At 37.8% G+C, this 11,441-nt stretch overlaps 1 long non-coding RNA gene across 1 annotated transcript; it reads right to left on the bottom strand.

Moving 5' to 3' along the window:
* Positions 1–6,024: 6,024 nt before the first annotated feature.
* Positions 6,025–9,442, bottom strand: LOC105440869. Its single transcript, XR_004061753.1, has 3 exons — positions 9,166–9,442; positions 7,612–7,680; positions 6,025–6,193 (listed from the first exon to the last, which is right to left on the bottom strand). It is a non-coding gene; the product is annotated as an uncharacterized LOC105440869 (long non-coding RNA).
* Between the last annotated feature and the right edge of the window lie 1,999 nt (positions 9,443–11,441).

Genomic DNA, 11,441 nt, shown 5'->3' with positions numbered 1-11,441 from the left:
ATTTTGTAGTGTTTGAAGTTGTTTTAACCGAGTTTCTCTACCGTTCATCCAAATCGTGCTGCAATAAGCGAAATGAGGCTGAATAAAGGTTTTGTACAGTATTAATGCTATCTTTTCATCTGTGAATAATTGTCTCATTCGCTTTAGAGCAAAATACGTCTTTAAAACATTTTTCTTTTATACATGGTCTATTTGTGGGTTCCATGAGAAATTGCAATCAAGCAAAACCCCAAGATATTTGCATTCCATTACTCTAAGTAATTTTTTGTTATTCAAACGAATATCAACATTACAGAAACGACTCAAATTTGACTTTGAACCGGTTAACATGACCTGACATTTGTCAACGTTAAGTAACAATTCATTATTTGAAAACCATGTCGTAGCTGATTTCAAATCACCATTGATTACTTTCTCTAATATCTTCGGGTCTTTTGATGCAAAATACATGCAAGTATCATCCGCATACAGAGAAAGGGAACATTTGTTGATTGATTTATATAAATCATTCATAGTGATAATAAACATCAGTGGCCCAAGGATACTTCCTTGGGGCACTCCGCTTGTTACTTTTCTGCTCTGTGACATGCTACCGTCTACCAAAGTGCATTGTTCCCTATCATGGAAATAATCCTGGAACCAACATATTGAATTTTGATCAAAACCATAATATCCAAGCTTTTTAAGCAAAATCTCAAACGATACAAAATCGAACGCTTTTTCCAAGTCAAGCGTGACAATACCTACTACATACCCATTGTCTAATATTTTACAAACATCTTCTGTGAGCAGGGTTGGCATATTACCCGCTTGGGAGGATTATTTATTATCATGAATACCTATTAATTAGCATATGCACAAAAAGCCATTTGTTTGGGTGTGTACATGTATGCAGTGAGGATTTTATAAATCTGTTTGTGTGTTCCTACTACGAGTATTGTGCTGCTAATTATTGCAGAACAATATTTTAAGTTATGAGGCTAAAAACAAGTAAAATTATAAATAAATAGAGAATTAAAATCATATTTCCCATTTTTTTACATATTTACCGGACGCGCATCTTATTTACCGGACGGTATTTACCGGTATTTACCACCGGTAATTACCGCCACCGGTATTTACCACCCAACCCTGTCTGTGAGGGATAAGAGTGCAGTCAAAGTCGAATGTTTCGGGCGGAAGCCGTGTTGGTTATGACATAATAGTTCATTCTTTGAAAGCCGGTAATCATACACTTGATTAAACACAAGCTTTTCCAGCACTTTAGATAATACAGGTAAGACTGATATTGGCCTATAGTTGCAGGGATTAGCTCTATCACCACCTTTGTGAATAGGCGTCACCCTGGCCCTTTTCCAGGCACAAGGAATTTTCCCCTTTCTTAATGACGCATTGATGATATGAGTTAGCGGTTTTAACAATGTATTCAATAGAATCTTTTACGAAACTGGCTGGTATTTGATCGAGGCCAGTGGCCTTATTCCTTGCAATATCATGAATACATTTCAAAACCTCGTTTTCTGTTATCTCTTTAAACTTAAATGTTGAGTTTACTTGAGTCAACCAAATATTTTGGTTCCCTTCCGTTTAGATGGTAACTCTACAAAATGATCATTCAAACATGATGCAATATATTTTGATCCTGTTATTTCTTTATCGTCAATAATTATCTTTTGAAAACCGCTATCATTGACATTTTTAGGTATGATACGTCTCAATGATTTCCACATTGCATTTAATTTACCTTCATTATTCGAAATGATCTCCGAAACATATCTCTTTTTGGATTCCCTAACCATTGATGGGACAGCATTTCTAGTTGTTTATACATCACCCAGTCATTCGATGACCCTGATCCTTTAGCTTTTCTTTTCATTCGATCTCTTTCTCGCATTTTAGTTAAAATTTCATTATTCATCCATGGTGAATCTTTATGACGAATTCTTTTTCTTCTTAATGGAGCATGTTTATTTAAAACCAAATTGAACTTAGAGCTCCATTTTCCAAAAGCACTGATTGGATCAGGGTCAGAAAGTACATCATCCCAATGAACTTTACAGAGATCCAATTTATATTGGGCTAAATCGAATCTTTTCGCATTACGACTATACATGTACTTATGTGTTTTCATGGCTCTTGCTCTACCAAGATTACATACTATCATAAAATGGTCGCTTAAACTCAGTGGGATGACATCACTAAAATAAACTTTTTCATGATTAGAAAAATAAAACACATCAATTAATGTCTCTGTCACACAGGTTACTCTTGTTGCCTTATTTATGAATTGTTTCAAATCGTATTCTTCACTTAAACGCTTCAGAGTTTTCGTTTGACTTGACATAGGTCTTTTTAATAAATCACAATTGAGATCCCCAAAGATAATAAATTCTTTAGAGGAAGACTCTAAGTTGTAACAAAGTTTCAAATTTCTCAAAGTGTGCATTATGGGAATTTGGTGGTCTGTACCAATACACTATTAAGAAGGGTTTTTGCTTTGGTAAGCAGATCTCCAAACACATTAGTTCCAAACCATCAACAAAGAATTCATTTTTTATACTGAATGGTACAGTGTCTTTAATAAAAGTTATAATTCCACCACCATTTTTATTTCTATCTAATCTCACAATTTTATAACCTGATATGGATATTTCAGGGTTTGAAATAAAACCATCTAATCGCGTTTCACATAAAGAAAAAATATGCATGTTACATGTGGTTAAAATATTACGAATCTCTTAAAAAAATTTCGTCCTGGCTCTGTACACATCATTACGGACATTATATCTGCTAAATTTCACTATGATCGGTCTCGGTTTGTTCCTCCTCGTAGTACTCGCGTACGGTGGCGAAGTCGATGACTCGCGTCCCTCATCAGCAGCGTGGCTCGAACGTGGAGAGATGCGGTGACTACGATCTATCGCGTCCGGTTGAACTCTAAGACAGAGCTCAGTCGTATTGAACAAATGTAGAACGAGTTCATCTGTCTTCAGTTCTGGTCCTTCGGGAATGCCATATATCCACAGACAGTTTCTCCTACTATACTGTTCTGCATCTTCTTTCTCATCCTGTAGTACTTTTGTTTCCTTCTTCATTTAAGTTATTTTCTTTTTGATGGTTCCTACTACATCTGTGTATTTCTTCAAATCCAAACTGACAGCTTGATACACTTTCTCCACAACTTGCTCCTCCAATTTTGCAGCTATTACGTTGTATACATCGTCCGCTATACGTTTGATCAGGTTCGATGATCGTAGTGAGAGGGCAATCTGCTTTTCAATAGCATTCTTCAGTGTATTGTCTAGACTCGGGGCCCCCTCCTTGATTTGCGCTTGACTGACCAGCAAGACTTTCGTCTTCATCAACACTGGAGTTAAGCTCGTCTGTCCCCGATTCTGCCGGCGTCGAAATTGCTTTACTTCGTTCATTTTCGGTCGGTTCCTTCCGTTTCCGACGATCAGTTTTTGGCTGACTTTTCCCTCTAGTTGGCATAATACTTTCATTCAAATGTTTCGCAGCAGTATGTAGATGGTTCTTCACGTCAACTATACAATATTCAGAAACACCAAAACTTCATTCTAGTTGTGAATTTTCACATATATATATATATATATTCACACACAGATATAGGATATATGTAAATATTTTATTACGCTGTAAGTTAATTCAATTTATGTTCGTCGAGATTGCCTTGGTACAAAGATGTGTATATTGAAGATTTATTCCGACCGAACGCAAGGTGATTATGACAGGGCGTGGCGACCTGAAAGTACTTGCTGAATGTTTGTTACATGGTCGGCATAATTTACATCATTTTGAAATGCTTTCCATTTAATATAGGAATCCCATACCGATGAACATTTACCCAGTATGGGTCTTATATAGGAAAGAAATGAGCATACTCCTGCGGCAGACCTTTTTCACATGCAAATTAGTTTTGCCGCAGACTTGCCGCATACTCTTTCAGTATGATGAAGAGTCTGCGGCAGGTCTGCAGCAGACTTGCCGCAGACTTGCCGCATACTCTTTCAGTATGATGAAGAGTCTGCGGCAGGTCTGCCGCAGACTTGCTGCAGACCTGCCGCAGACTCTTCATCATGAATATTCATATCTCATATAGACCTGCTGCAGACCTGCCGCATACTCTTTCATTTCTAGTACGTGGCAATAAAGTATGCATGTAGTAGAACCAGTGATAATAATCGATATTGGCAATATCGATATTACCAATTAGGTAATACCAATATATATCAATATTACCAAATAGGTATATTCTATTCTCAATTGTATTAACTCCATCACATAAATCATTTGAAGTGTATTAAAGAGTATCATATAAAGTGACACAGGCTGGTACACATATATATATACTAAATATGTATATTGTTTCTTGGTTAGTAATCATATAATCAATATCAATCTATCAATCTATTGCTAAAACGTGAATGTAATTGTAACATGATCAGACAAAATAATCTATTGGTTAATAATGGCAAAAGGAAAATAGAAATCACAAAAATGATGTGCATTGTCTTAATTTGCTTAACAAATCATGATAAATGTATTTTTCTGTCACACGTGTAAAGTAATAATGAATATGCATGAGATGATTGGTTTCAATTGGTTTCAATTGGCCCTATTAGACTTTAATGGGATTTCAATTGGACCAATCTGCCCCATTAGACTTTAAAAGGTTTTCAATTGGTTTCAATTGGACCAATTGAAGTCCAACTTCAGGCCAATTGGGGTCCCATTAAAGTCTAATGGGGCATAGGCCAATGGGGCCAATGGGCCCAATGGGCCCAATTGGTCCAATAGGGACAATCTGGACCAATTGAAACCATCTGAAGTCCTATTAAACTAGTTCAATTGAAACCTGTTAAAACCTATTGAGACCAATTGAAACCAATTGAAAATTCAATTGGTGTTCAATTAGTTTCAATTGGATTTTCGTCTTGGGTAGTTACAACAAAAAATTGAGTTAGTGCGGCTGAAGATAAGATCACATATGGCACAACAAAAAAGTTTGAAACAGTCCTTTAATTCCTCAGTCTCCTCTTATGTAATAAATTCCTCTCATGGTACCAGTTGAACTTGAAGCAAATTGTTTGGTTTGACAGAAGCTAAATAGACAATTAACAGTGCTAATTAACAAAGGAATTTACAAGATCATGGGCTCAGCCTGCAACCTCATATGGTACTGCATGTCCTACAAAATGGCCGCCTATAGCCTTGCTTCAGACTGTATAATTTCCCACTTTTCTGTGGCAGACCTGCCGCAGACTGTTCCTGTGGCGTACTGGTATGCGGCAAGTCTGGAGCAAAGTTTCATCCTACCGCAGATCTGCCGCAGACTGTTCCTGTGGCATACTAGTATGCGGCAAGTCTGGAGCAAAGTTTCATCCTGCCGCAGATCTGCCGCAGACTGTTCCTGTGGCATACTAGTATGCGGCAAGTCTGGAGCAAAGTTTCATCCTGCCGCAGATCTGCCGCAGACTGTTCCTGTGGCATACTAGTATGCGGCAAGTCTGGAGCAAAGTTTCATCCTGCCGCAGATCTGCCGTAGACTGTTCCTGTGGCATACTAGTATGCGGCAAGTCTGGAGCAAAGTTTCATCCTGCCGCAGATCTGCCGCAGACTGTTCCTGTGGCATACTAGTATGCGGCAAGTCTAGAGCAAAGTTTCATCCTGCCGCAGATCTGCCGCAGACTGTTCCTGTGGCATACTGGTATGCGGCAAGTCTGGAGCAAAGTTTCATCCTGCCGCAGATCTGCCGCAGACTGTTCCTGTGGCATACTAGTATGCGGCAAGTCTGGAGCAAAGTTTCATCCTGCCGCAGATCTGCCGCAGACTGTTCCTGTGGCATACTGGTATGCGGCAAGTCTGCAGCAAAATTTCATCCTGCCGCAGATCTGCCTCAGACTGTTCCTGTGGCATACCGGTATGCGGCAAGTCTGCAGCAAAATTTCTTTCTGCCGCATACTTCGGCATACTCTTTGCCGCAGACTAAAAGTCTGCCGCAGATCTGCGGCAGGTCTGCGGCATACTTTTCACTTTCCTATGGGGATCTTGCATCGTGTTTTGGACAGTTCAGTCTTACAAATTAAGACTGCATGTCTGCATGTACACCAGAAGACAAGCATGCCAGTGCCACACAGTCCACGTTGATGACTTTCCAGCAGCTGAAGATACCCTGAAAAATAAAAAAATAAAAATACAAAACTAAGCACGTTGTAGTATTCTATTATGCTCTCAAAATAAATCTAGCGAAAATTAAGAGTTGAACATGGCATACACTGTACAAATGAAATTCATCTAAAAACTACGATTACTTGCATCCCTCACAAACTCATGACGTGACATGATTTCCGATCCGCACGTTGGCGATGCGAAAAAAGGGGTTCCGCAATAATTTTACATTTACCTTGTTGTCTACAGAGACTTTTACGTTTTGAGCGATAAATCCTAGGGAAGACGGACAACCCATGAAAGTAGACGGATCGGGAACCCAAAACCCGCTGAAGAAAAACAAAAAACTTCCGCAAAATTTTCGCGGACGATCCACATTTTTTAGGACGCATTTTGTCCGCGTATAGATCTACAAGGATATTTCCTCGTTTATGCCACCAATCCTCATTCTCAGACGAATCCGGGCTAACTCGGCCCATGGGACTACTCAGCCCAGTTGGAAAAACTGGGCCGAGATGTCCCGACCTGATTAATCGATCGAGAGATACCAATGTGTATATGTTTGTGCTCTTTGTGACTTAATAATGCCCTTTCCAACCAAAATCTTTAATGGAATTGTGTTAAATGATACTAATGAAGAAAATATATAACTTATCTTTAGGTAAAATGACAAAAAAATGACATTTCGGACAATTTACTCACAGCTCACAATCCGCATTGTCGTACGTACATTAAAGGTACTATGTCCCCTTTGCAGCCAACCTCAAATGCTGTAGAACTAATTTGCAGGAATTATGAATATGTCACGCATGTCCTATCTGTGAAATTTAAACGTTAGCAGTGTCCTCATATTTAAATGATGCAAGGAAACCCGTTTACTTGCTAGACTTCACTGTCAGCCACTATTGAGTGACTGACTGACTTTTTTTCTTCTTTGGTAATAACATACATGAAAAGAGTTGTAAAGGGTACATGAGCATTTGTCTACATCAATAACCCACTTCTTGTGATGGCCAAGATTAAACTGATTGAATCTTTGCACAGCATAAAACGTATGACCATTAGGTAAAATTGTCTGAAAATCAAGACTAATACTTTTGAGCTCTATAGCCCTAAAGTCAATTTGACAACTAATAGTCGTTATTTTCCCACTTGAAGGCATTTTTAAGCCCCACCTTTTTTAGAGAAGTTCTAAATTAGTATTATCTTTCAAATGCAGTTGGAATTTAACTTTTTCATTTTTTGGCCTGCAAATGGGACATAGTACCTTTAAATGTGCGTTGTATCTACTCGGACCACTAAAAGTCGAGCAGTGTTTTTGTCAGTAAATCACTGCAAAAATATCATTTTTATCTCGTATGAAGGTCTATTTTTTATTCCTGATACAAATTTCATTACTGAGAAGTCGAATATTAATAGTACATTTTAGACGAGATGGTTGATGTTTGTTCATATTCTTTCGTCCTGGCCGTTGCAGCAGCTGAAGATACCCTGAAAAATAAAAAAATAAAAAAACAAAATTAAGCACGTTGTAGTATTCTATTATGCTCTCAAAATAAATCTAGCGAAAATTAAGAGTTGAACATGGCATACACTGTACAAATGAAATTCATCTAAAAACTACAATTACTTGCATCCCTCACAAACTCATGACGGGACATGATTTCCGATCCGCAAGTTAGCGATGCGAAAAAAGGGGTTCCGCAATAATTTTACATTTACCTTGTTGTCTACAGAGACTTTTACGTTTTGAGCGATAAATCCTAGGGAAGACGGACAACCCATGAAAGTAGACGGATCGGGAACCAAAAACCCGCAGAAGAAAAACAAAAAACTTCCGCAAAATTTTCGCGGACGATCCACATTTTTTAGGACGCATTTTGTCCGCGTATAGATCTACAAGGATATTTCCTCGTTTATGCCACCAATCCTCATTCTCAGACGAATCCGGGCTAACTCGGCCCATGGGACTACTCAGCCCAGTTGGAAAAACTGGGCCGAGATGTCCCGACCTGATTAATCGATCGAGAGATACCAATGTGTATATGTTTTTGCTCTTTGTGACTTAATAATGCCCTTTCCAACCAAAATCTCTAATGGAATTGTGTTAAATGATACTAATGAAGAAAATCTATAACTTATCTTTAGGTAAAATGACAAAAAAATGACATTTCGGACAATTTACTCACAGCTCGCAATCCGCATTGTCGTACGTACAATAAAGGTACTATGTCCCCTTTGCAGCCAACCTCAAATGCTGTAGAACTAATTTGCAGGAATTATGAATATGTCATGAATGTCCTATCTGTGAAATTTAAACGTTAGCAGTGTCCTCATATTTAAATGATGCAAGGAAACCCGTTTACTTGCAAGACTTCACTGTCAGCCACTATTGAGTGACTGACTGACTTTTTTTCTTCTTTGGTAATAACATACATGAAAAGAGTTGTAAAGGGTACATGAGCATTTGTCTACATCAATAACCCACTTCTTGTGATGGCCAAGATTAAACTGATTGAATCTTTGCACAGCATAAAACGTATGACCATTAGGTAAAATTGTCTGAAAATCAAGACTAATACTTTTGAGCTCTATAGCCCTAAAGTCAATTTGACAATAGTCGTTATTTTCCCACTTGAAGACATTTTTAAGCCCCACCTTTTTTAGAGAAGTTCTAAATTAGTATTATCTTTCAAATGCTCCCACTTGAAGACATTTTTAAGCCCCACCTTTTTTAGAGAAGTTCTAAATTAGTATTATCTTTCAAATGCAGTTGGAATTTAACTTTTTCATTTTTTGGCCTGCAAATGGGACATAGTACCTTTAAATGTGCGTTGTATCTACTCGGACCACTAAAAGTCGAGCAGTGTTTTTGTCAGTAAATCACTGCAAAAATATCATTTTTATCTCGTATGAAGGTCTATTTTTTATTCCTGATACAAATTTCATTACTGAGAAGTCGAATATTAATAGTACATTTTAGACGAGATGGTTGATGTTTGTTCATATTCTTTCGTCCTGGCCGTTGCAGCAGCTGAAGATACCCTGAAAAATAAAAAAATAAAAAAACAAAATTAAGCACGTTGTAGTATTCTATTATGCTCTCAAAATAAATCTAGCGAAAATTAAGAGTTGAACATGGCATACACTGTACAAATGAAATTCATCTAAAAACTACAATTACTTGCATCCCTCACAAACTCATGACGGGACATGATTTCCGATCCGCAAGTTAGCGATGCGAAAAAAGGGGTTCCGCAATAATTTTACATTTACCTTGTTGTCTACAGAGACTTTTACGTTTTGAGCGATAAATCCTAGGGAAGACGGACAACCCATGAAAGTAGACGGATCGGGAACCAAAAACCCGCAGAAGAAAAACAAAAAACTTCCGCAAAATTTTCGCGGACGATCCACATTTTTTAGGACGCATTTTGTCCGCGTATAGATCTACAAGGATATTTCCTCGTTTATGCCACCAATCCTCATTCTCAGACGAATCCGGGCTAACTCGGCCCATGGGACTACTCAGCCCAGTTGGAAAAACTGGGCCGAGATGTCCCGACCTGATTAATCGATCGAGAGATACCAATGTGTATATGTTTTTGCTCTTTGTGACTTAATAATGCCCTTTCCAACCAAAATCTCTAATGGAATTGTGTTAAATGATACTAATGAAGAAAATCTATAACTTATCTTTAGGTAAAATGACAAAAAAATGACATTTCGGACAATTTACTCACAGCTCGCAATCCGCATTGTCGTACGTACAATAAAGGTACTATGTCCCCTTTGCAGCCAAACTCAAATGCTGTAGAACTAATTTGCAGGAATTATGAATATGTCATGAATGTCCTATCTGTGAAATTTAAACGTTAGCAGTGTCCTCATATTTAAATGATGCAAGGAAACCCGTTTACTTGCAAGACTTCACTGTCAGCCACTATTGAGTGACTGACTGACTTTTTTTCTTCTTTGGTAATAACATACATGAAAAGAGTTGTAAAGGGTACATGAGCATTTGTCTACATCAATAACCCACTTCTTGTGATGGCCAAGATTAAACTGATTGAATCTTTGCACAGCATAAAACGTATGACCATTAGGTAAAATTGTCTGAAAATCAAGACTAATACTTTTGAGCTCTATAGCCCTAAAGTCAATTTGACAACTAATAGTCGTTATTTTCCCACTTGAAGACATTTTTAAGCCCCACCTTTTTTAGAGAAGTTCTAAATTAGTATTATCTTTCAAATGCAGTTGGAATTTAACTTTTTCATTTTTTGGCCTGCAAATGGGACATAGTACCTTTAAATGTGCGTTGTATCTACTCGGACCACTAAAAGTCGAGCAGTGTTTTTGTCAGTAAATCACTGCAAAAATATCATTTTTATCTCGTATGAAGGTCTATTTTTTATTCCTGATACAAATTTCATTACTGAGAAGTCGAATATAGTACATTTTAGACGAGATGGTTGATGTTTGTTCATATTCTTTCGTCCTGGCCGTTGCAGCAGCTGAAGATACCCTGAAAAATAAAAAAATAAAAATACAAAATTAAGCACGTTGTAGTATTCTATTATGCTCTCAAAATAAATCTAGCGAAAATTAAGAGTTGAACATGGCATACACTGTACAAATGAAATTCATCTAAAAACTACAATTACTTGCATCCCTCACAAACTCATGACGGGACATGATTTCCGATCCGCAAGTTGGCGATGCGAAAAAAGGGGTTCCGCAATAATTTTACATTTACCTTGTTGTCTACAGAGACTTTTACGTTTTGAGCGATAAATCCTAGGGAAGACGGACAACCCATGAAAGTAGACGGATCGGGAACCCAAAACCCGCAGAAGAAAAAAAAAAACTTCCGCAAAATTTTCGCGGACGATCCACATTTTTAGGACGCATTTTGTCCGCGTATAGATCTACAAGGATATTTCCTCGTTTATGCCACCAATCCTCATTCTCAGACGAATCCGGGCTAACTCGGCCCATGGGACTACTCAGCCCAGTTGGAAAAACTGGGCCGAGATGTCCCGACCTGATTAATCGATCGAGAGATACCAATGTGTATATGTTTTTGCTCTTTGTGACTTAATAATGCCCTTTCCAACCAAAATCTTTAATGGAATTGTGTTAAATGATACTAATGAAGAAAATATATAACTTATCTTTAGGTAAAATGACAAAAAAAATGACATTTCGGACAATTTACTCACAGCTCGCAATCCGCAATGTCGTACGTA

Source organism: Strongylocentrotus purpuratus, unplaced genomic scaffold, assembly GCF_000002235.5.
Source record: "Strongylocentrotus purpuratus isolate Spur 01 unplaced genomic scaffold, Spur_5.0 spur5_scaffold_6, whole genome shotgun sequence".
NCBI lineage: Eukaryota > Metazoa > Echinodermata > Echinoidea > Camarodonta > Strongylocentrotidae > Strongylocentrotus > Strongylocentrotus purpuratus.
This window is presented reverse-complemented; position numbering and strand designations above follow the sequence as displayed.